Source organism: Ochotona princeps, chromosome 13, assembly GCF_030435755.1.
Source record: "Ochotona princeps isolate mOchPri1 chromosome 13, mOchPri1.hap1, whole genome shotgun sequence".
Classification (NCBI taxonomy): domain Eukaryota; kingdom Metazoa; phylum Chordata; class Mammalia; order Lagomorpha; family Ochotonidae; genus Ochotona; species Ochotona princeps.
This window is the reverse complement of record NC_080844.1, coordinates 3609948-3636360: the sequence shown is the minus strand read 5'-3', so window position 1 is coordinate 3636360 and position 26413 is coordinate 3609948. Positions and strand designations below refer to the sequence as shown.

The following is a 26413-nucleotide window of genomic DNA, read 5'->3' as shown; positions in this document are numbered from 1 at the left end:
TGGGGTCCCATGGGCACCAGGGTCATACCTCAGGAGCAGTGTGGCTGCTGGTGGTCAGTTGCCAGAACACAGAGAGGACTGTGCAGCCCTGAGGAACTGCTGCTGAAGCATGCCTTCAAAATGGTCTAAGTGGAGGGGCCCTGGGCTGGAGTGAGGGGGCGGGGACAGGGTTGAGGGGCTGGCATCATGTGGGTGCCTGGTTGACGCCCCAGGACCAGCTTGGCTGTCAGGACCTGATTCCTGGCGCACAGAGGTCTTTGGACAGGGATAGACTGTTCAGACCTGAGCAACTGCAGGTAAGGCCCATGGCCAATTTGGGGAAAGTGGAGGGGCCTCTCAGGGGCTTAGGGGCTGTGCTAGAGGACCTGGCTGGGTCACATGGGTATTGGGGTAGTGTCTCCAAATGAGCTCTTTGGGACTTTGGTTTGACGAAGGCTGTGTTCCTTGGGCGTGCGTGAGAGGGCATGCAGCCACTCATAACCCCAGGTGACCCGTATGGCTAGAATGGATAAAGTGGAGGGGTGCAGGGGCAGGGCCAGAGGGGCCAGGCTGGCATGGGATGCTGCTTTGTGTTGGGGTGGCTGGGCTGGGGATGGAGCAGCCAGGCTCAGCCACAGGGACCATGCTAGGACTGAGGGTCTGTTCCTCACAGAAGGGACTGCATTGGGGCCGGAAATAATAGGCCCGTGCAGCCATGGACTTTTCCTGAACAGGACAGAGTGCCAAAAACAGGGTTCTGTATGTTTCAGGGTCTCTCAGTACCAAGGTCATGTTCAGGACCAGCTTGGATGCCAGGATTCAGTTCCTAGAGCTCTGTGCTTCTTGGGCCCAGATGGACTGTGAAACCCTGCCGAGCCCCGGGCAAGCTTCATGCTTGGGAAGATAGAAGTGGAGGAGCCCCGCCGGGGCAGAGCTGAGATGTTGGGGCATGAAGGAGTGGAGCAGCCACACTTGGGTTGGACAGGCTGGATCTAGGAGGCCATGTTATTTCCCTGGCAGGACAACCTTCGAGCAGGAGGGTCCTGGGATCATCATGACGCTGGGATCAAGCTCCAGTTCTGGCTTGGCTGCTGCCACGTGGTTTTCCGAACTCTATGGTCCTTGGTACCTGAAGTGCTGTACAGCCCTTTGAATCCCCAGTTGAGCTGCATGACTGCTGTTTCAGTGTTGAGGTCTGGGCCCACTGTTGAGCTCTAGGACCAGCGTGGCAGTCCAGGCTCAGTTCCTTGAGCGTGGAGGTCCTTAGGACCAAAACAACTGCATAGCTCTCTGGAACCCTCAATAAGCTGTGCTTCTGGGATGGCAAAACTGGAAGGGTGCTTGGGCTGGGGTGCAGAGGCAGTGCTGGGATAGAGGGTCCTGGTTGGGGTGTGTGTCTGTGCCTAGGTGGAGGGGCCACAAAGGGCCGGACAGGTTGGACCCAGGTGGCTGTGATGTTTCCCCTAACTAGAACCACCAGGCAGGTGTGCACTGAGTTTTCATGGGCACAATAGTCATGTGAGGGCTGAGGTTAAGCTCTAGGACCAGCTTGGCTGCCAGGACTCAGGACCCAGAATACTGTGGTACCTGGGGCCAGATGGTTCATGCAGCCCTGTGTATCCCCAAGTGAATCACATGATGTGAATGGACAAAGTGAAGGGGGCTATGCTAGCATCCCTACTGGGATGGATTGGTTGCTCTAGGGATGGAGGGAGCAGACTGATGCTGGCCATGGTCTGTCTCCAACAGGACAGAAATCGAATGGGAGTGTACTGGGGTTATGTGGGTGTTGGAGTCCCATCTATGGACCAGCTTGGCTGCCGGGACTCAGTGTACCGTTGGCTGGGCTTTCTGGGACTGCACAAACAGTTTCTCAGGGGCCCAGGTGTCTCGAGGCTAGATAGCAAAAGTGGAGGGGGCCAGGCTTGTGTGGAGGGCCTGGGCCTGTGTGGTGGGGCAAGGCTGCACTGGAGGGTACCAGGTGGGTGGATGGCCTGGCTAGGCCAGAGGAGCTGGGCTTGCGTGGAGAGACTCGTTGGGGCTGGAGAAGGAATGCTTAGATGACCGTGTCTTTCCTTGAACAGGATGTCCTGCTGAGCATCAGGAGCATGCCAGGTGTTCTGTATGCAGTGGGGTAATGGGTACTGAGGTCCAGGTACCAGAGTCATGCCCCAGGATGAGCTTGGTTGAAGGGCCTTGGGCCCCAAAGGACTATGCAGACACATGGATCCCCAGGTGAGCCCGGCACAGACAATAAAAGTGGAGGGGGCCCGGCTGGGGTGGAGCATCTGGGCTTGGGCAGAAGGGCTGCATTGGGGCTGGACCCAGGTGCCCTCGGGTTTTCCCTCATAGGACATCTGTCAGACATGAGTGTGCCAGGGTCACCAGGGTGCCAGTGCCTGGTCCAAGGACCAGCTTGGCTGCAGGGTTTCCATTTGATGAGCACTGTAGTCCCTGAGTCTGGATTGACTGTGCAGCCACATGCAACGCCCAGGTGAGCTGGGTGGTCAGGATGGCAAAAGTTGAGGAGCCTGGCTGGGGCTGGAGCATCTGGGTTCAAGTGAGTAGGCCATACTGGGGCAGAGGGACTGTGCCTGGCAGGAGAAACTACACTGGGGCCAGATATGCTTGGCCCAGGTGGCCATGGTCTTTCCCCGCACAGGACGATGATGGAGTGGCAGGAATGCCCTGGTTTTCTGTGTGCTGGAGTCGCATGTCAGCATCATGCCTCAGGAACAGCTTGGCCACTGGGACTCAGTTTTCAGAGCACTGTAGTCCCTGGATCCAAGTGGATGGTGCTGCCCCGCAGAACCCCACGTGAGCTGTGTGGCACAGATGACAAAAGTGGACAGACACCATGGTGGATTGAAAGGGCTGGGAAAGGACTGGAGATGCCGTGCCAGGGCACAGGGACCTCACTGGGACTGGGCAGGCTGGGCTCAGGCTGCTGTTGCGACCAGGTTCAGTTCCACTTCTGTCTGTCATGCCTCAGAGCTGAGCAGGCACAGGGGTCGGATGCTGTGTGCGGTGGCTCTAGTTGATGTTAGAGATCTGCAGGAGCATCTGACTCTGGTGATTGCCACTGGACACAGGCATGGGATGGAGGCCAGTGGAGGTTTGGAGGGAGGAGAGGAACCCTAATGCCCTGTGTGGCAAGGATAATTTGGCATGGGCAACAACCTTTAGGTGCCAAGTGTGGGGACAGGATTGGTGGGAGCCAGGAATTTGAGGTTGGTGACTTAGTGTCCCATGGAGAGCATTTATAAATGGTAGTAGAGGTTCTGTAGCATGCCCAACATGTAACACTGTGAGAGTCTTTCAGGCACTTGTGGCCAACATAAACTGACCTTATCCTGGTATCTCGTCCAGTACCGCTAGATCTTGGAACCCTCAGAGTAGGATCCAGCAGACAAAGCAGATCCTTTCCTAACGCCTGATGCAGTGTGTTCTTGCCTTGGAAACAGCTCCTGCAGTTTCTCCAGGAATTTTCCAGCAGACCGTGTCTAGGACACATGAAATGAAGAAGCAGGTGAACGGGATTATCTGGGAAGCTGAAGTTCACGGATTGTCGCCTGCACGATGTCTTCAATGATTTCCCTATACCAGCACCCAGCTCATCAAAAGTGTAAGTTGTTTTGTTACTTGCTTTGAATAGTCACCACTTTATGGGGAGCCAGAGATAATGGGATTTGATGTGATGTGTTCTGCTCTCTGCTGTTGAAATTTCTTTTTAGGATTAATGACTGGTTTTTTGATTAGTAGCATCTTTATTTTGTTCAAAGCATTTAAAAGAAATTTCATGATAAGATGTTCTCATTGTCTCATTTCCCCACCCCTTTTTGAAGTGGCCCACAGTTGTACCACATTGTAGGGCACTCACAAGCTGGGTGTGGCGTTCTTCCAGGACATCTGTAGCTGGTCTGACCCTCTGGACACCAGAGTGTGGCCTCATCTATTGGTTGGGTTCATTAGATAATGATCAGCCATTTTGAAAGTCTCTGTCTACTTGCAGTGTTGTCAACTTAAACTTTATGATGGTTTTGTACCTGTGAAGTAAAGTTAAGTATGGATAGGTTGCTGAGTTTCAGTCCATGTATGGTTTTATTTAAGTATGTATTATGTTTGTTCTGGACACCAGGAATCCCTGAGTAGATTAGCCCATGGGAAAATTAGACGTGTGAGGTTTCTTTTGTACTCAGTGTGGATATACAAGATGGGTATACAATATTCCCCACATTATTCTTACATTTAAGATTGCTTCTTCCCATCATGCCCATTTGAGCTATTTGGTGTTATCATCCAAATGCTGTCATGCTGGAGATCTTATTCTTGAACCTGTCCAATCATCTACTGGCAGTATGCTCTTGTGCAGGCATGTCACACAAGGAATTGGGACAGCAGCCATAAATCGTGTGAAGGATGATGCCAGATTCAACTAGCTGTTGACGTGTGATATTTGGGTATGTTAAAGGGCTCAGAACCTCTTGCAAGAGCAGGATGAGAGAAATGTGGTTCAGACTGCCCGTCCTGTTCTTGTTTGGGCATTGCGTATTGACCAGGTGAGAAGGTGGAAACATGAACTCTGTGGCCTCCTAGGTCTTGACCTTTCCCATAGTGTGACGTTACCAACTTTGACTTTACCCTCAGTTTCCCTTTCCTGGGATTTGTTCCATTTTATTTTCTGTCTGTCCATCTCCATAGTGGTTTGCACTTGTTGGAGACCTGCTGTCCGCAGATGAGTACTAATGTGATAAGGTGTCCTAAATGGAAGGAGCTTTTCAAGACCCTGGTTTGTCACATTTATGTCAGCTAGGTAGAAGCTGGGTTTGAGAGAGGATTGAATGGGTGATGATTGCTCAGGATACAGCTGGGACTCAGTGTTCTGGGCCCCTTCTTCCTGATCCAGTGCTGCTCTATATGCTGGAGTCCTCTTACTCTTGGTATAAAGTTAAGGCACAATGTGTACTTTGGTGAAGTAAACAGTCCCACCTAAGATCAGGGCCCTAGCTTCTCCTGCCCTTCATTGTATTGTATTAGTTCCTATCATATGGAATTTCCAGGGATCGTTCAGTTTTGACCTGCAGAAATATTGTTTACGTAAGAGTGCCAGATCATAGTTAAGACAAATGCTGTATGCAAGTTTAAAAAATGCAAGCCACCAAGGGCTTTTGTTTGGATGATTGCTCATTTGGACAGTTGGTTGGTTCAGATGACTGGAATGTGGCATGGATGAACTCAGATTACAGACCTGAGGGCCAATTTCCAAGTGTAAGCCTCATTGCAAGTGGCCATGCCAGCAATAGTATTTGCATGGTGTCTTGTACGTTCCAGAAGGTAGGTGCAGGGCATGCAGTAGATCTGCAGGTAGTCCAAGGGGAGGCTTATCTTCATTACAGACTGCATGGTAACATAGAAAATGAAATAACCTTGCACACAGGTGGACCCATCTTTAAGTCTGATTCACCTCTTTGCAACTGAAGACTTGGGAAGGTCCTCAAGTTTTCTGGCTTTTAGTTTCTCACGTTTAAAATAGGAGTAAAAAGATTTGTCTTTCTGTTTTTTACAATTGTAGTAGCATAAAACTTGAGAGTAATTATTAACGCTTGGCTTATGGTAATGAAAAGCTGTTTCTGAAAACACACACTTTACATGACGTAAGACTGGTTAGTTGTGTGTCACCTTGCACTGTCTCCAACACCTGTTGCCAGTTCATAAATCTCTCCTCTTTGTGTCTGTCTCCTCTGAGTCTTGTGGCTGGCTATGTCCAGTTTCTTGTTAGATACTTGGATTCATTGGATTACAGTTTATCCTCCCAGAGAGACTCTGTTTTCATCAAGTGCAGTGAGATCTTTTGGGGTACACACTATTTCTATCCCAGCTGGAGTTCATAGAAGGGCCTTGGATGGAATAAATGGTTGAATAAAACAAGCTGCATGTGGACTCTCAAACAGCCACTGGATAATCCCAGGAAGATTTCCCCTAGTGCTGTCTGCATAATGTTCTGTGTTCCAGCTGCATGTTGAATGATAGGTGACTCAAGGCAATTTGATGTTTAAATTTTCTGTTCTCAAATTGCTGACTGGCTCTTAGAGCCTGACACCAGTGCTATTTGTCCTGTAAGGGGAAACACTGCTTCCACTAACAGATTGATGGGTCATTCCAGCCAAGCTGCACTTTCCCTGTAATAAAGCAGTACCTTGCTTCTAAGCAGGTTAAGAACTGATTTCCTTATTAAATAGCATATCATGAAATGAATGTGATTGTTAAGTATAAGGACAGGGTGTATTAGTGGTGTCTTATTACACAGTCTTCATTATAAAAGAACGGCTATTGCTAAAGCAGTCCCCATTTAACAGGTAGTGGGACATGATTCTTGAGCTGTGAGTGCTGATTAGGGCTGGATAATGCCCTGTTCCTGCCTGTTCTGTCTGTCAGGGAACAAGGCAGACCCAGGGAAAATAGACAAGCGTGTGTTGACAATAGATTAAAAAGCCCCACGTAAAGTCCATTAATACAGCTCATCTTTAGGATTTGCTTTCTACTGTACTCACAGAATTGGCAGCATTTAATCTCTTCTGAGACCAGCTGAGAGAACCTTTTTCCCCTTCTGAGTGATAGGCTGGGTTTTCTGAGACACAGATTTGTCTGTAGGGCCCACAGGTGCTGTGATGGCTTATGTACCGTCTAATGATGGTGGTGTGTGTTGATGATATACCTGTTTGCATGGGGAAATTTGTTCCTTCAGCTTTACCAGGAACATACTTGCTGATGGTTCACAGAACTGAGCCAAATTTATTGGTTTTGCAGTAACACAAGCATGGACTGATGAGAATTCTGCTTTTTCCTGCATGAACTTTAATTTCAGTTTTGTTTTGTTTTGATAAAGTTGTGTGTGTCTGTGTATATTTTCTTTGTGTTTGCATTGTGGTAGAAAATGCACCCAATTGCAAATTAGGCTTCCATAAAAAAGGGAAAATCCACAGCCTGCCTGCGTATTATCCCTGCAAGGAAGAGACATTAAAGGAGAATGGAGGACCTGTGTGTGTGTGTGTGTGTGTGTGTGTGTGTGTGTGTGTTTAGGAGGGATGTTGTAGGATGCCAGAGTCAGCAGACTGATGCTGAAAGATGTCTGTCACCAGCCGGGCATCGTTGTGTCAGGCACTTTTCCTGAGAATATGAAAGTTCTGATCTCTTGTCATATAGCTTATGGATTTCCCTTCTCACTGTACTCTCAAGTGATTGGTGCAACAGTGCCTTGTTAATCCTGGAACCTCCAGGGCTTCTCCATAAGAGTCCAAATGATGAAAGAAGTTCAGAGAGTCCCACGGGAAATGGCCATGTGTTTAGAGAGCAGTGAGCAGGTCCTGCACTTGGGAGGAAGAAGGGATTGGGTGATGTTCTTGCTGTCTCTTTCTCTTGATTTATTTGTTTATTGGAAATTCAGATATAGAAAAAGGAGAAGAGACAGACAGTTCTTCAGTCTGCTGGTTTGCTATGTAAGTGGCCACAATGACCAGAGCTGAGCTGATCTGGATTCAGGATCCAGGTGCTTCTTTCTGGTCTCTGACACAGGTGCAGAGTCCCGATGCTTTGGGCTATCCTCTGCTGCTTTCCCAAGGCCACAAGCAGGGAGTTGGAAGGCAAGTGGTGCAGCCAGAACATGAACCTGTGTCCATATGGGATCATGGCCCTTGCCTAGTGAGGGTGTGAACCACTAGTCTACCATGCTGGGCCCAGGTGGTTTTCTTAAAGGGGGATTTTAGGCAGACTTTGGGATATCTTTTGAGGAAGAGCACTGTTCATAGCACCTTATATTTCATCTTCTGGTCGCTACAAGTGCCCCTGAAAAGCTCTCCCTTGATGCTTCTCTGAAGCTCCCAGTTGGTAGTTTGAGCTGATGGCGTCCAGTGCTTGGGCCACTGCTGAACAAGTTGACTTTGACCTATCATGACCTATAAGTTCTCTCATCTGAGCAGCTGTGGGCAAGAGTGCTTGTTCTAACCTGTCCTTCCTTCTGTCTTTTCTAGAATTTCACCTTACCCCCAATAAGTCAAGAAGGGGTAGAGATCCTTGTAAAGGGCAGGACTTGAGCTTCAAGAAATTCACGTATTGGTGCCACTTCTTTTTCTTGGTATCACGTACACTCTTGCTGCAAGTCTGGAAGAAGCTAGACCTTTTAGTTTTGCAGCAGAGTGCCTCTGGAGTCTTCATCAAAGTACGCTTCTTTGTGGTGGAATCTAGGTGCTGCCCTGATTAGCTGTGTGTAGGGGTGATTGCAGGTTTGCGGGACTGGGTTTATTCCCCTTCTTTGTCCTCACATCTATTCAGTAGACCTGACTTTCCATCTCTAACTAGTTTCTTACATCAAAACGTGGGTTTTTTTTGTCTAGGTCCATGGGCCAAGCCATGTCAGGGAGAGTTGAGACCAGTGATGGCTTGGCCCATTCACCTAGATAAACAGATATCCACATTTTCATGTATAGATTGAATGTGAAGGCCTAATGCAGACTGCTCTGGGTTTCAAGGGAGACCAGTTAGGAAATTAATTCAACAGCCAAGCATTTCTGCTGCTACATCTAGTTGATTATTCAGGTTAATATCTTTAGCTTATCTTCTCCTAAGTGTAAGTATCTGTCAATAGTTAATAGCATACATTGAGTTTCCTTCAGTGTATTAAAATCATACATTGGACAATTGATGGCAGGAACCCAGGTTTATTTTTGACTTTGTCACTTTGGAATCAATCTGTCATCTTACTTAATATGAATGAAGTAACACATTGATCTGGGTTGCACATTGGCTGGTACCCTTTCTGCGTGTCTCACCCTACCTTGTGCACCTGCTCCAGGCCTTCTACCTGTATGAAGATATCGGCAGCCTTGTTAGAGGAAGCTGTCCAGAGAGTTTGGCTTTTCCTGGTTTTCACACCAGCCGCAGCAGGATAGCATCTGTGTCTTTCCCTCAGTCTTGGGAAAGAACCCAGATTGACTTTCCATTTTGCCTTGTGCTGTTTTCACCGTTACCTTTCCATACACCTAGGAGACCTTGTCAGAGTGCCCGGGAAAGAATCCTCAGGAGATTGAGAGCCCCAGGACTAAGGGACTTGTGTTCTAGCCTCAGGTATCTGGCTCCTGAGGTTAATCCAGGAAGGTCACATCTTTGCCTTTTCTTTCACTCTTCCTTCTTGGGTGCATTGTGATTGACAGTTGCCTTTTGGTGAGTCTGTTAGGGATGCACACCTGAAAGAGTGGGTGTGACAGAGGTTTGAGAAATCAAAGGCATGGAAGAGGTGCCAGGGAGTGTGTGCTACTCCTGCATGCACACCTGGCATCTTCATCCAGTCCAAATTAAAGACAACCTCATTATTACCATGAAATCTGCATTCATGCAAATATACAAATATGTGTATGACTAATGGTGGTGGGCTTGCTTTTAATCCTTCATTGCTTTGGTGTGTTGCATTTCATTTTCTGATGATGCGGGCATGGTAATGATTGCCACTGACATTTACCACATTAAAAAATATTTTATTCAGTTTTATTGGAAAGGCATATTTATATAGAGAAGGAGATACAGAAAGATTTTCTGTCTGTTGGTTCACGCTGCAAGTGGCTGCAGCTAGAGCTGAGCCAATCAGGAGCCAGGAGCTTCTTCCAGGTCTGTGATGCGAGTGCAGGGTCCCAAGGCTTTGGACTGTCCTTGAGTGCTTTCCCAGGCCACAAGCAGGGAGCTTGGTGGGAAGTGGAGCAGCCAAAACATGAGCCAGCATCCAATGGAATCCCAGCATGTGCAAGGCAAAGATTTAGCCACGACACTATTCCACTGGGCCCTACTACATTTTATTAATGTTCTTTTTATGATCCTGCAGGAGATAATTAGTATTGGGTATTTTTTCATTTTTGTATTGTGAAATTCCAGGCTAAACAGTGACATTGTAGGGAAGGGAGAAGTCACACAGAGAAGGAATGTGTGAAAATAAACTCAGCCCAGGAACCATGTTCAACAGAGATTAACATTAAGGTAGCCCTGTGTTCATATCTACTCTGTGGGACATATGCTCCTGGAATCTCAAAGCTGGGTGTTAAGAAATGTGTATCTGTGACCCGGCGCATTATACTCGCTAAAGTCCTCTCCTTGCACATGCCAGGATCCATATGGGCACTGGATTTAATCCTGGCTGCTGCACTTCCCATGCAGCTTATTGCTTGTGGCCCGGGAAAACAGTCAAGGACGGAACAACACCTTGGGACCCTGCTTTCACATGGGAGACCTGGAAGAAGCTCCTGGCTTCAGATCAGCTTAGCTCCAGTCGTTGTGGCCACTTAGGGGATAAACCAGTGATGGAAGGTTTTTCTCTGTATCTCCTCTCTGTATATCTGCCTTTGCAATAATAAATAAATAAATCTGAAAAAGAAGATATGTGTGTTTGCATTTGGAAAGGATCCAACAAACATGCCATCCAGAACGGTAGGACTGGGGAATTGTGTTGAACTTCCCACACCACACTGTCCTCTTTGCCCACTGCCTACTGCCAGCTCCATGGGTATTTTAGGTTAAAGAAGGAAGTGCTGGGTGAATGATGAGAGACTTGGTAGGCATGCCAGTTCTATATTTAAGTATAAATATCTTGGTTGAGGGTGGCTTATTGCCTCTGTAGGGTGGGGCTAGGGATAGGGGGACCCTCAGCATGGCTCTGCTTCGTCTGTGGCCTTGATGGATGAGGACAAGCCTGCCTGACAGGGTCAGGCCTGCGAACCATCTTTTCAGGGAGCTCATTAGGTCACCCTGGAGCTATAGAATAGGGGAACACAGGTTTGCTTGTGTATTTAAAAATCTGCGAAAACAAAACGACAAGGAGACCACTGCAGTAGCCCTCAAGTATGTACAAACTGTGACAAAAATTTACAGGACATTCTAGAAGGAACTCGTTTTTCAAATCATAGCACAGAGGGTTTGTGTCCTAGCCTAGGCACTGTGCTAAGCCTTTCTTGGGTGTTCAGTTACCCCTCATGGGAGATGCCATTGTCCTCTACTGTATAGCAGCTGAGGACCAGAGAAGATGAGTGACTGATGCAGATTTATCCTACCAGGGAGCATTCAAGATGGACTTTGAGCTCAGGCCTTTTCTGCTGTGGGCTCTGAAGCCACTGACCCCCAGGCCTGAGTATCTTCTTCATTTGGCTTCATGGACTTTTGGCCCTTCCCCAAAGGATGTAAACAAGGATTACCACATGGGAATGAGGCTGTTACCTCCTTGATGTCTCTGTTTCAGCACCAGTCCTTTAAAAGCCTGTCCAGTAAAGCCCCAGCCAAGTGCATTGGTGCCATCATTGCTGTTGAGTCACTTGCTTGCCTTCTTTGGGGTGGACCCCGCTGTGCTTTCCTCCTCTGCACCTGTGCTCATGTGTGCCCCTCTCTGCTGAATGCCAGTGACGGTTTGTCAAGGCTGGCTTGGGTCCTGTGTCTTCCGTGTTCTTCACAAAAGGGGAAAACCCTTGTCGTTTGAGGTTTCTCCCTTCTTGGAGCCTATAGTCTGAATGATGCACTTCTTTGTATCTGTTACATCTTCTGTTGGTTTTATTTCATGGGTGTTAGGCTGCTGTAACCAGCTGCCATTAAAACTCTCAGAATAGAAACAGTATCTACTCAGTATTCTTTTTTTTTTTAAGGTTTATTTATTTCATTACAAAGTCAGATATACAGAGAGGAGGAGAGACAGAGAGGAAGATCTTCTGTCGGATGATTCACTCCCCAAGTGAGCCGCAATGGGCCGGTGCGTGCTGATCCCATGCCGGGAACCAGGAACCTCTTCCAGGTCTCCCACGCGGGTGCAGGGTCCCAAAGCTTTGGGCCATCCTCGACTGCTTTCCCAGGCCACAAGCAGGGAGCTGGATGGGAGGTGGAGCTGCCGGGATTAGAACGGACGCCCATATGGGATCCCGGGGTGTTCAAGGCGAGGACCTTGGCTGCTAGGCCACGCCGTCGGGCCCTACTCAGTATTCTGTAATACCCTGCACAGACTCTGAAAATCAGGGCTCCCAAAATCGGGATTCATGTTAGTTCTTTATTGCTTTTGGTCAGTATCCAACCAATCATAACATCCTTTAAACTCCAGTGCTAGAATATTGCATAAATCTCTGCCATCAGCACCAGGCAAAACCATCATGTCTTGCTCGGACAATGACTGAAGCTCCAAATTGCACTCCTGCTTCTCTGTTTACTTCCTCCAGTGAAGCAGCTTCATTACACCGAGAGTGGGGTTTTCATTTCCTTGCCTTTGTAGCTTTGATGTTCTTAACATATTCTCCCATGATGGAATATGGTAGCTTATGTTCTTGTTGGAATTTACTCGTTCCAAGATTCCAAGAGGAAGTGAAAGTAAATTTGAAGAAAGCAAGCAGGCTGATTCTCTCTTCAGAGAACTTCCAGGACCTGGCATTGTGCCTCAATTGGTTAATCCTTTACTTTTAAATGTCTGCATCCCCTATGGGTGCTGGCTTAGATGTCCTAGATGCAACAGTTAGGTCCCCTTTGTCTCCCTGCTTGTGGCCTGGGAAAGCAGTCGAGGATGGCCCAAAGCATTGGGATCCTGCACTCGGGAGGCTCCTGGCTCCTGGCTTTGGATCAGTTGAACTCTGGCTTTGTGGCCATTTGCTTAGTGAACTAGCATATGGAAGATCTTTCCCTCTCTCTCTGTAAATCTGGCTTTCCAACTATATATATATATATTTTTTTCCAACTATATTTTTGATGTATCTATATATATGTAGAAATATAAATACATATACATGTATTTATATGGATAGATAGAGATAGCTAGAGAGAGAGAGAGAGAAACTTTCAAGCTCCCTGCAGGTTACCTCTTTATATCTCATTAGCCAGAGATTAATCATGGAGAGCCAGTCAAGGGTCAGAACCAAATCCAGGTTCTGTTATGAAGCAGGTGGTAGAGAATGGGTGCTGAAAAGGACCATACTGTGGATTTGCTTGTGTTGTCCCAACTTTGTGGCTTGGGGAAAATGATTCCTGTGTGCTCATGTGGTGGTGCTTTTCTAAATTTGTTTCATTGATGCGATTAGGAGACATGAGGAGAAACTTTAGGTAAATCATTTCCTTTAATAATTTACAGTAGTAATTTTAATAATCTTGCAGGTAGAAAAATGATAAATAGTATGTTAAACCCAGAATTTCAAAGAAAGAGTATACAAATGAATTAAAGATAAAATTAAACATAGAATTAAAGAATAATTGTTAAAAATTAAGTGAATACTAACATCCAAAATCCAGAAAAGCATGAATATGTAGTGGTTAAGTATGAATTCTGACAAAAAAAACTGTGCATCCGTCATTCATGCATGGCCTTTCACACCTTAGTGAGTTGATTTTCAAGGTTGCATTAATGGGGCTGGTATGGCAGTGTAACAAGCTAATCCTCCATATGTGGTGCCAACATCCCCGATGGGCACTGGTTTGTATCGTGGATGCTCCAGTTCCAACTCAACTCTCTATACATGATCTGAGAAAGCAGTGGAGGATGGCCCAAGTCCTTGGGCACTTGGACCCTCTTTGGAGTCCCAGCTTCAGACTGGCACAGCTCTGGCTATTGGGACTGTTGGGAAGTGATCCAGTGGATGAAAGATCTGTCTGTCTCCCCTCCTACTCTTATCTCTGAATGTTTCAACCTTAAAGTAAAATAATAATCTAAAAATTGTTTGTTTTTATTGGAAAGGCAAATCAGATTTACAGAGAGAAATAGAGAAAAATCTTTCATCCATTGGTTCACTCCCCAAGTGGCTGCAGTGGCTAGAGCTGAGCTGATCTGGAGTCAGGAGCTAAAAGCTTCTTTGGACTTCCCACACTGGTGCCGGGGCCCAAGGACTTGGACCATCCTAGACTGCTTTCCAGAACACAAGCAGGGAGCTTGATGGGAAGTGGAACATTATTCTTCCTTATTCTTCAGTGACACATTATTATCTTTTTAAATGTATTATTATTATTATTATTATTATTATTTTGTGATACAGTTAAAGAGGCTCCAAGGATTTCTCTTATGCTCCTCCCCAGCTTCCCTCCCCCCCCCACCTAGTTCCTCGACATCATTACTAAAGTATAGTTCTTCATACACAGTCATATGTCATCATTGCGGGCATGGACAATGGTAGAGTCTAGCATTTTATTTTCAAGATATAGTAAACAGTTTCATTGTAATTCCATCTTTGTCTTGAGGTAGAGATGCATACTACATTGTATCCTCACATCTGGATATTTTATTCTCCATTTCACAGTTACTGAACATCCCCTTAAATATAAAGTCACAGTACAAAATCAACAATAGGAAGAAAAATAGAAATTTACAATGCCATGAAATTATCATGTTACTAGGGATGACAGTCTGTGTTACAGAGCTACTATACAGCCCCTTAAATGAAAAGACACACAACAAAATCAACAACAGGAAGAAAAAAGAAATTAACAACAGCAAGAAGTTAAATAACATGCTACTGAATGACGAATGTGTCGCTGAAGAGTAATGTTCTTTGCTGAGTACATTGTTCTTGGTTGACAGTTGTTCTGTTTCAGGATTTGAAAAATGTTACTCCATTCTCCTCTTGCTTGAAGGGTCCCTTATGAGAAGACAGCAGTGATTCTGATTGGTTTTCCTCTAACTATAGTCTTGTCTTTGTGCTTGTTTCAGAATTCTTTACTTGTAATCGTTGGAGGGGAGCTTTAAGACAACATGTCTGAGTGAGGTTCTTTTTGGGTTGAATCTGGGGTTCTATGTCCTTTCTGGATTTGGGTTGCCTTAATGATCTCGGTGTTTTGGAAGTTCTCCTTTATAAGTTCATTGAATACCTCCTGCAATGCTGTCTCTCTTTCCACTTCTTCAGGAAGACCTATAATTCTAATATTTGAATTTTTAATGGCATTGTTCAGTTCTTGTATACATTTATGGCTCTGTTCAGATTTTCTTCCAGATGCTTAGTGAGTTGTGTGTTCTTGTTTTGGTAGTCTTCTGTTTCTGATATTCTGTCTTCTGCAGCATTCATTCTGTTGGTCAGCCTTTGTACTGTGCTTTTTAACCCTGCTATGTCATTTTGGTCCTGTTTTATTTCTGTGATGATGTGATTTTTATTTTTTTTATTTTTTGAAGATTGATTTATTTTTATTGCAAAGTCAGATATATAGAGAGAGGATGAGAGACAGAGAGGAGGATCTCTCCTCCAATGGTTCACGCCCCAAGTCACCACAACGGCTGGTGCTAAGCCAATCTGAAGCCAGGAGCCATGAACTTCTTCTGGGTCTCCCATGGTATGTAGGGTCCCAAGGCTTTGGGCCATTTTCAACTGCTTTCCCAGGCCACCAGCAGGGAGCTGGATGGGAAGTGGGGTCACCAGGATTAGAACCTGTGCCCATATGGGATCTCGGAGTGTTCAAAGTGAGGCCTTTAGTCACTAGGTCACTTTGCTGGGCCCAGATGATGTGAATTTTTTTTAAATTATCTACATCATCATTAGTGTCATTTTACTCTGGCCCCCCTTCACGCATATTTTGCCCCAAGGGTCATCCTGCCTTTCTCCACCTGGGCAGGCACCCTCAGGGTTTTCCAGAGATTGATTTGTGACACCAAATTTTGCTTGAGTCCCTGGTTCCTCTGGATGGTGTCTGCCTTCACCCTGTTGTGCTGCAGATACAGTTTGCAGTCTCGAGAGTCTTTCATGTGTATCTCTCCGCTGCATGCCACCTGCCTCAGTCTGGTCAACTTCTGGGTGTTTGGACAGCTTTCCCGACAATTCTCCTCTTTCTGCCCCCTCCTCCACTGAATCCCATCCCCTTCCTTCTGCACCCTTGGTTAGTAGGCCTGCTGTAGTTGCCCATCTTCTTTTCCTCTCCCATATTATTACAATAGTATAGTACTTCATAAGCAACCATAAGTCCATCATTGTTGTTTAATTGTATCCTGACATTGCTAGCACAGACTGGCAGAAAGTCCAGCGTCGTTTTCTCAAAATATCCAACAGCTTCAATGGGAGTCCATCTTTGATTTGGAAAGAGAGATGCATCCTGCATTATATCTTCACAACTGGACACGATAATCTCTATTACACAGTTCTATACATTCGCTTAAATGAGAAGCTATGAAAGAAAACAATAGGAATAATAATAAAACAAAAGATTTATAGCACCATGAAGTTAACTAACTTATTACTGAATAACCAGTGCATCAATGTAGAAATGAGAAAGAAAACAGGAAAGCTTCTTGGAGAAGATGCTGCTGCTGTGTGATCGATGAGTCAGTGAAGATTTCAATAAGAGAAAAACTGTTTTGAAGAAGTGAGAATAAACACAATATCAAAACCCATGGATTGCAGCACAAACAATATTGAAGGGTTATTGATCTTACAGTATGCATGAAGTTTGCCTTATATCAGAGAGAACATAATGTATTTGTCCTTTTGGGGTTGACTTGCTTCACTGAGCATGATGTTCACTAGTTGGGATCATTTGGTTGCAAATTGAGTAAGTTCATTCCTTTTAATGGCTGAGTAGTATTCCATGGATTAGATGTACCACATTTCTTTACCCACTCCTCTTTGGATGGGCATCTGGGTTGTTTCCATGTCTTTGCCATTGTAGCTTGTACTGCTGGAAATAAAGGATTACAGATCCCCTTCTCATATGCAGATTTCATTTCGTTTGGATATATTCCTAGGAGCTGTATAGCTAGTTCATATGACAAGTTTATTTGGAGTTCTCCAGTCACTCTCCATACTGATTTCCATAGGGGTTGTACTAGTCTATACTCCCACCAGAAGTAAAGGAGGGTGCCTTTCTCCCCACATCCATGCCAGCAGGTGATGTTACTAGAATTCTGAATGTAGGCCAGTCTGATTGGAGTTAGGTGGTACCTCAAAGTGGATTTCATTTGTGTCTCCCCGACAGCTAAGGAGCCTGAGCATCTTTTCATATGTCTGTCAGCCATTTGAATTTGTTCTTTTGAAAATGTCTGTTCATTTCTTTTGGCCATGTATTCACCGGTTTGTTTGTTTGCTTTTTTGTTTGTGTACCTGTGACTGGGTTTCTGAAGCTCCTTGTAGATCCTGTATATTAGTCCCTTATCACTTTTGTAGTGTGCAATGATTTTCTCCCATTCTTTTGCTTACTTCTTCACTTTGTAGTAGTTTCCTTTGTTGTATATAGACTGTTTGATGTAGTCCCATTTGTGTATTTTGTCTTTGACTCACTGTGCTTTGATTGTCTTTTCCAAGTCTTTCTCCATTCCTATATCTTGGAGAGTGATTCCTATGTTTTCTTCCGATAGCTTGATAGTTTCTGGGTGCAGATTTAGGTGCTTGAACCATTTAGAGCTGATTTATATTGTATAAGGTGACAGGTGTGGGTCTTGCTTTGTACTTCTGCAGACTGCTATCCAATTGTCCCAACAGCATTTGTTAAAGATTTAAACCTTTTTCCTGGGTTGTTTTCAGTTTTCTTGTCAAAGATTAGTTGACTATACATGTGTGGGCTCCATTCTGGTGTTTCTATTCTGTTCCATTGATCTTCTCTGTTTCTTTACCAGTACCAGACTGTTTTGATGACCACTGCTCTGTAGTATGTCTTGAGGTCTGGAATTGAAATTCTTCCAACTTGGTTTTTTTCTTCAGGATAGCTTAGGCTATGCATGGTCTCTTGTGTTCCCAGATGAGCTTTTATATCTTCTCTTCTGTTTCGGAGAAGAATGCTGTTGGAATTTTAATTGGAGTGTAATTGGAATGTGTATTTTACTTTTCTTAAAATGCACATTTTGATGATTAAGATCCTTCTGATCCAGGAACATGGGAAGTTTCTCCATTTTTTATTGTCTTCCTCTATTTCTTTTTCTGATATTTTACAGTTTTTAATCATAGAAGTCTACATTTTGGCTAAATTAATTCCTAGGCATTTAAGGTTACTTTCCACTATTTTAAAAGGGGCTGTACTTTCAATTTCTTTCTCAGCCATGGAATTGCTGGTGCACATAGCGCCATCGATTTATGTTCATTGATTTTTTTATCCTGCTACTCTGCTGAAGTCTCTTATAAGTTCCAATAGACTCTTGATTGAATCTTTTGGTTCTCCTCTGGAGATGATGATGTCATCTGCACGTAGGGATAATTTTAATTCCTCATTTCCAAGTTGGATTCCTTTAATATCATTTTCTTGCCTAATAACTCTGGCAAGGACTTCCAATATTATATAGAACAGCAGTAGTGAAAGTCAACATCCTTGTTTAGTTCTAGATCTTAGTAATATTCCATGGCTTAGATGTACTAGATCTTAGTAAGGTTTCCAGCCTTTCCATGTTTAATATGATGCTGGCATTGGTTTTTTCATAAACTGTTTTGTGTTGTAGAATGTTCCTTCTGTGCCTATCTTGCTTCAGGCTTTCAGCATGAAGTGGTGTTGAATTTTATCTAACACCTTCTCTGCATCCATTGAGATGATCATGTGGTTTTTCCTTTTCAGTTTACTGATGCGGTGAGTTCTATTAATGATTTGTAAATGTTGAACCATCCCTGCATACCTGGTGTGGGTGAGTTGATCTGCCAGATGTACTGTTGGATCCTGTTGGCTAGTATTTTGCAGAGAATCTTTGTGTCTATGTTCACCAAGGATATTGGTCTATGGTTTTGTTTCTCTGTTGTGTCTCTGTGTGGCTTTGATATTAAGGTGGGTGACATTGGCTTCATAGAAAGAGTTGGAAAGGATTGCCTCCTTTTCTGTTGTTTGGAAAAGCTTGTGGAGAATTGGGGTAAGTTCTTGTAATATTTGATAGAATTCAACAGTGAAGCCACCTGGTCCCAGGCTTTTCTTGTTCGGGAGGGCTTTAATTACCAATTCAATCTCAGTTCTGTTATAGGTGTATTTAGATTGTTAGCTGCTTCTTGATTCAATTTTTGTGTCCAAAAAGTATCCATTTCTTCTTGGTCTTCTGATTTGTTCATATGTAGTTGCTTGCAATAGTTCCCAATAATTCTCTGTGTATCTGAGGTATTTGTTGTTCTATTTCCTTTTTTGTCTCTGATGCTATTGATGCATATCTTCTCCCTCCTTTTTTGATTAGTTGAGTTAGTGCAGCATCTATTTTGTTGATTTCCTGAAAGAATCAGCTCTTTGTTTCATTGATCTTTTGTATTGTTCTTTTGGTCTCACTTGGGTTTATTTCCTTCCTTATTTGGTTCTTTCTTTTTTCCTTTTAACCTTGGGATTGTTTTACTGTTGTTTTTCTAGCTCATTTAGCTCACGTATCATTCAATTTCCATGTATTTACCTGTCTTCTGGGGTATTCTGACTTATTGGTCTCTAGTTTTACTCCATGGTGGGCTGGGAAGATGCATGGTATAATTTCATTTTTTTAAAAAAAATGCTGTGGCTTGATTTGTGGCCTTGTAACATGATTAGTCCAGGAAAAAAAATTCATATACTGGTGAAAAAAGTATACTCTCAATCTCTCGGATGGAACGCTGTGTAGATATCAATTAAGTTGATTTGCTCTAGTGTCTTTTGGATAGCTGGGTATATGGTAGGTCAGTTTTCAGTCATCTTACTTGCCACACTGACTTCCACGGTGCCTACACTAGCCTACACTCCCACCAACATAGAGTTGGGTACCTTTTCCCCACATCCATGTCAGCACATATTGTTAGCAGATTTATGGAGATAGACCATTCTCACTGGAATTAGGGTAACCTCAGAATGCTTTTTATTTGCAGTTCCCTAATAGCTTGAAAGCCTGAGCCTTTTGTCATGTTTACTAGCCGTTTAAGTTTGTTCTCTTGAAAAAATGCTCATTTCCTTGGCCCATTACTTAAGAGTTTGTTTTGCTGTCACTGATTTTCTGAAGTTCTTTATAAATCCTAGATATTAGGCCCTTTGATATTCTTTGTAAATACTAGATGTTAGTCCCTTATTTGTGTTGAAGTGTACAAAGATTTTTTCAATCTGTTTTTTAAAGACCTCCCTGTTTTATTTTTTTTACATTTTATTATTATTGGTATCATTTTTTGATACAGCTCCATATTCCCTTATCCACTCCCCAATTCCCTCCCCCCCACCTAGTTCCTCTATATCATTGCTAACATATAGTTCTTCATACTCAGTCATATGTCCATCATTGTGGGCATGGACAATGGCAGAGAGTCCAGCATCCTATTGTCAAGATATAGTAAACAGTTTCATTATAAGTCCATCTTTGTCTGGAAGCAGAAATGCATACCACACTGCATCCTCACATCTGGATGTTAGTCTCCATTTCATAGCTACTGTACATCCCCTTAAATGAAAAGTCATAATACAAAATCAACAATAGGAAGAAAAATAGAAATTTACAATGCCATGAAGTTAAATGACATGTTACTAGATATGACAGTTTCCGTTACACAGTTATACATCCCCTAAAATGAAGAGCCACAAAAGAAAAGTCAGCATCCAGGAGAAAAAAGAACAACACCATGAAGTTAAATAACATGCTATTAAATGACTAATGTGTAGCTGAAGAAATGAAAATCAAGAACCTTCTTGAAGAAAATGATGCCACTGCATGATCTACGAGTCATTGAATGATTTAATCAGAATAACGTGTTTTGAAGAGATGAAGCCAACAGAAAACAACAAAACACATGTGATATAGTTTCCACTGATCTTTGTTGAAGTGTGTTTCCTCCAGACAATCAACAGACGGGTTTTGTTTTTTAATCCAGTCTACTAATCTAGGACGTTTGAGCTGAAGCCATTTACATTCAGGGTTAATACGTATGGATGGTACTTTGGTCCTGTCCTTTTAGGAATGGGTTGTTCATTGATTTAGTCTTCTGTTGTCATTTTACTGGGGTGTTCTTCGCATTGGCCTTTTGTTTTGGTAGGCGCTGCTCCTCTTCTCTGTCAAGAGAACATCTTAAAGTATCATTTGTAGGGCAGGTTTGTAAGAGGCAAATTCTTTTAGCTTTTCTTTACTGCAGAAGAATTTTATTTGATTTTCAAAGACAAAAGAAAGCTTTGTTGGATATGTTATCCTAGGCCGCCAATTTTTTTCTTTTAGAATCTGGAATATGTCACTCCATTCTCTTCTTGCATGTAGAGCTTCCTGTGAGAGATCTCCTGTGAGTTTAATTGGCATTGCTTTATATGTCAATTGATTTTTTTCATGTGCACATTTAAGGATCTTTTCCTTATGTTCAATTGAAGAGAACTTAAAGATCATGTGTCTTGGTGAAGATCGCTTTTGATCAAGCCTGTTGGGAGTTCTGTGCCCCTCCTGGATCTTGTTTCCCCATTCTTTCTCCAGATGAGGTAAATTTTCCTTTATTATTTCATTAAATACTTTTGCAGACTCAGCTTCTCTTTCTGCACCTTCTGGGACTCCTATAACTCTTAGATTTGGCCTCTTCATAGTATCTTTCAATTCTTGAATACTTTTTTTGGCGTGATCCAGCTCTGCTTCCAGCTTTTTGTTTGCTTCCCCCTGATAACAGGAAATACCTTCCAGTTCTGAGATTCTTTCTTCTGCTTGCTTCATTCTATTTTGGAGACTCTCCACTATACTTTTAATTTGCTCTACTGTGTTCTTAATTTCTGGTATATCAGCCTTGACTTGCCTTATTGCTTCCTTAAATTCTTCGAACTCTTGTGTTTCTCATTGTTGATCATAATCTTTAAAATGAGTTTTATGAATTCTGTGTCCCCCACTTTCTCGATGTCTTCCTCAGTTAACTCTGAGATTGGCATAGGGTTTTGCTCCTTTGCAGGGGAGTCTTCAGTAATATTCATTGTGCCTTTGTCTCTTCTTTTGCTCTTGTTCATTGTACTTCTGATTAGAAGAGTCTTGAATTCCTTGGGGCAGGTTTCCAAGCTTTGTCACCCACAGGTCTACAATGCGATTTTACTTATTTCTATTGGTACACAACTCTTTGCTTGTAGCCACTTGTGCCACAACCTCCAGCGAGTTCCAGGTCTGGGTTCTTATGTTAGATTTCCACCGTGGTCTCCACAGCCCCAGCTCCTGGCTCACCACTCTCCACCTCCTGCGATACCGTGCTGAGGCTGCACTGTTGTCTCTGCAACCTTTCTCCCACTTTCAATTGGAGCAGGTCCCAGGATTAGAGAGACACCAGGCGTCCTATATAGTTAGGTTGGTGGTGGCACTGATCTTGCTGGAACCTGTTGGAGTCAGGTCTGGGTGCCACACGGACCTATTTTGACCCGTACAATGCCGCAGTCAGTATTTTCTTCCTGTGGGATCAGTGCAATCCACGGACCTCAGTGAGTTCTCATGAGCTCAGCACATACGCAGTTCACTGTTATCCCCTGCAGTCCTAAAGGTATTGCCACAGTGTACAAAATGGCACCTGACGTACCACTACTAGTGTTCTTGATCTGCTGGCCGTCAGGTGTTAGGGCTACCCAGACTTGTGTTGGGTGGAACCTGTAGGATGCCACGTAGCTGCAGTTCACTGAGTCAGAAATGAGTTTACTCCCAGCTCAGTGTGTGCTCAGTCCTTTCCCTTGCCTTTTCCGCCTTACGCAAAATGACACACAATTTGGCTCTAGGGGGCTTACAGGGCTGTGAAATCCACCCTGTTCTCCCATTGTCCATCTGGGATCTGCTGCTCTGTCTCTGCTCCTGGTCAGATCAAACAGACCAGCAGCACGGATAGTTCTTTGTTTGGGCTCTCCTCCCAAGCTCCCAGTGAAAGTCCCTTCCCACCTGGTTGCTGATGGAGTTCAGATTGCTGTTAGCTGAATGCCGCTGGAGTATCAGTCACTGCAACACCACACTGTTGTGCCCACTGCTTTCCTGTGTCTGTCAGTTTCCAGGTACTCCTCTGCTATTGTTGTGTCCTTTCCTATTTCCTGAAATATGTCCTCTCTGCTTCATCCTGATTAACTGTTTTTCCGTCCGTTTAAACATGTCCTTACCCTATTCTGCCATCTTGATCCTTCCAAAGATGCAGAATTCTTTGCCAGATATTTTAGGAAATCATGCAAGTAGCCCAACAACAGAGCAAGGCTCTTCTAATCAAGGGGCTTATAAGCCAGCATTGCTCCAGTTCTCACAATCTCAGTGGGTGTGGTGCCTCATAGACCTGGGACATTGGTGCATCAGGGTGGGCCAACAAGATCTTGGCATACTGGGGCCTCTCAAACTTGTAGAGCAGTTGAGTGCCCAACATCACATTGAAATACTCCTTAATGCCTCCCTCCACCTCATTAACCACATACTCCTTGTTATCGATGTTTTCCTGTGACTTCTTGCAGTTGCCATATTCTTCCAGAATTGTATCACCATTCTTCTTAGGAGGGAGTTGAGACAGCTGCTTCTGCCTGGTTACCAAGTCCCAGTCCTCGACAATCCATGGTTTTAACTCTTCAGGAATCTTTACTTTAACTTCCATTCGATCCTTGAATGCATCCTCGCTCTCGACAGTGGGATTAGCCCGTGCCCTCTTCTTAGGCGGCAGCTGGGGTGCTTAGCTGGTACTTCTGCCATTTCTGTTTCCAGGGGGGTCTTCTGCTTGTTCTGGTCTTCCTCATTGATCCAGAAGGGGGGTTCTTAGCCAAATGATCCCCCCCATCTTCCTGGCAGAGCTTGTTCAGCATTCTTCAGCTGCTGGCCAGTAGACTTCTTTCCTGAGGAGGCACCTCTGATCTTCTCTACATGTTGCCTCTCATTGGCTTTTTGAAGTTTTCTTCCGCAGCTTGGTTTCCACGAGCTTGAGAGCCCTGCTTGCTGGAACTCATTCAACCCCTTTTTATTACAACCAAAGATATTTCTTCTTCAAGAATGCCTAGATTTTTCCTGATTTTTATAGATCTTCTGGGATGGTCTGTAAGAGTGGAGTAGGAGACACATGCGAAGATTCTGTAATCAGGACTGGTTCTGCAATCAGGACCATGTTCCTGATCCTTACTGTATAGGAAACCTGAGCTTTTCTGGTGGTGATCTAAAAGGAGAATCCAGTTTTTCCCAGGAGCTGACGTGTGTTCACTGCCATTTCTACAACCGCCATAGTTGGGGTAATAGTTAAACCCATTTTCTTTTTTTTTTTTCTTTAAAATATTTTTTATTATATTTTTGACATTCTTTACATGGTTAATTAGGGTAAAAAGGTTCAAGGGCTACAGGAAAGTGGGTAAGACTATTATTTCCACATTGTTTCCTTCATGTATCTGGAGTAAATGGGACCATTAAAGGAGAAGCCCCACCCAGTCTCCCACCCACTGCAGGTCCCAGATGTGGGTCATGCTCCGAGGGTCTTGCTCAAGCGGTTTTGATAGTTCAACAGTTATGAATTGCTGCCAATCTCGCCACTCCAAACACGATGAGGTCATTGAAGAATCCACTGATTGACATAGTCCATCTTAGAGTCTCCATTTGCCCAGTTTTTCACTGCCAACACATAGCTGAGGTGGTTGATTGAGCTGTTCTGTCTTTTGTCTTTTCATGGTTAGGGTTCTGAGTCTGGCAGTTCAGCTGGGGTAATCCCCAAAGAAACTTTGTCTGATGTAATCCCATACCAGATTTTTGTATGTACTATGAAGTACAGGTCCTGGTGCAGTCCATCACCCCAGTCAGCTGGTGGTTGTAATTGCTGGGTTGGTTCTGTTTCCAGCCCCATCTTCCAATGGAACCAATGGAACCAATGGGTATTGCAGTTCAGTCTGACTGCCCAGCACATACTGGGCCCTCACATAAACCAGTGGGAGCTGCAGCCTAGTTGGAGCGGCCCACAATAACCCCCACCAGGCCCGCTCCCTACCCTGGTTTGCCAGTATGTGTAGCAGACTAGTCCAGTCTCTCCCACATGCCATTCATCTCTCATACATGTCAATAGGCATTAAAGGCTAGTTCCATCTAACCAGCTCCACTATGCAGCCTACACAGATGCTGTTGGGTGCCTTTCTGTCTAGCCACTCTTGCCCCTGCCCTGGTTTTATTGCCCTCCAGTGGAAGTGGTAACCCAAGAGGGAGGAGCCCACTGTTTCCCTTCTAGGCCATTCCCACTCCCGCATTATGCACTCTCCAGGTGGTTCTGCAGTTTAACTTGACAAAATTAGCTCCCAGTGCCGGCTTCTGCCAGCTGATGCTGTGGCCAAGCCCCACCAACCCTCACCCACTCTAATTTATGTTTGCACCAGTCGGAACAAAGAGCCTGGCTTTTCCCTGATCTAGTCCACATGAGGCCCACAGGTGTTGTAGCCCTGCATAGTCTGGTCTGCCCCCATCCCAGCTTACTGTCTAGGTGTCCAGCAGGGGAACCCCCCCTCTATTCCCCCTGGCGGCTCCGCCTCCTCCCTTCCTGGTTCTCACATGTGATGGTTGGGCGCTGCGGTCACATCCAGTACAGGTAACGTCACCTTGGCATTCTGTATTGCGCACTGGTTTTTGTCATGACCGAACCTGGCTCGACCCACACTCTGTTCTGGTGCTCAGATTCACCAGTGGGTGAACCGAACTGATTCATCCTGGTCTGCCCCTGACCCATGCCAAATGTCTGCCAGTTGGAAACTTTCCATGGCCTGCTCTGGGCTGTTTCCTATCATGCCTCTTGGGCTGACCTGTTGGGTCTGTGTCCTGCCAGAGAAATTACCCAGGCTCCTCCATCAGAACCTCTCCCAATGCGAGATTTCATGCATACCAGGGGGTCCATGAGCCAGCCCTACTCAGTTCACCTCCTGTCCTAGCAGGATCAGTGGTTTTTCCTGACTGGCCTTCAACCCAATGTGGATCTTACTGTTGGATGTTTCAGCCCAGCCATGGCTCGTCCATATCCACATACAGCTCACACATGGCTTAGTAGGGGTGAGAACCTAGCCTAGTCCGTCCCGCATCTTCCCTGGTCCTCCACAACACCAGATGGTGCTGGAGTCTAGCCCAGCTTGGTACATCCAGTCCCAGTCCACACTTGTACTAAGTGAGACTACAACTGTATCCTGATCAGAACACAGACCCCATTTTAGCCCTGTGCTCCTTGGTGGGAACCTCAACTCAGCTAGGGTGACCCCTTAGCTCCCCAGCCAGGCCTGTTCCCAGCCATAGATTGCACGCATGCCAGTGGTTGCTCTGACTCAGCTTGGCTCAGCCCCTCACCTGTCCTGGCCCCTGCCTTAGATGCTGTGGCTTAGTGCCCCTGGCTCATGCAGACCAGTAGGTTCAAGAGCCTAGCTCAGCATGACCTGTGCTCCATCCTGATTTCTAATTTTGCTTCTGGGCTAAGGTTTGCTCAGTCCTGCCCAGTCTACTCTGTTCCATTACCAACTGACACATTAGCCAGCTGTTGGAGCTACTTTGCCCAGCTTGTCCGACCCCTAAGTCTGTATCAAGTGTTCACTAGCGGGAGCTATAACTCGCCACGGGAGTTTCTCAAGTTCGTCCACTTGATCCATTCCCAGACCCAGT

At 44.9% G+C, this 26413-nt stretch overlaps 1 pseudogene; it reads right to left on the bottom strand.

Annotated features, from left to right (window-relative positions):
• Positions 1-9116: 9116 nt before the first annotated feature.
• Positions 9117-23754, bottom strand: LOC131481754 (mortality factor 4-like protein 2; annotated as a pseudogene).
• Positions 23755-26413: the final 2659 nt, after the last annotated feature.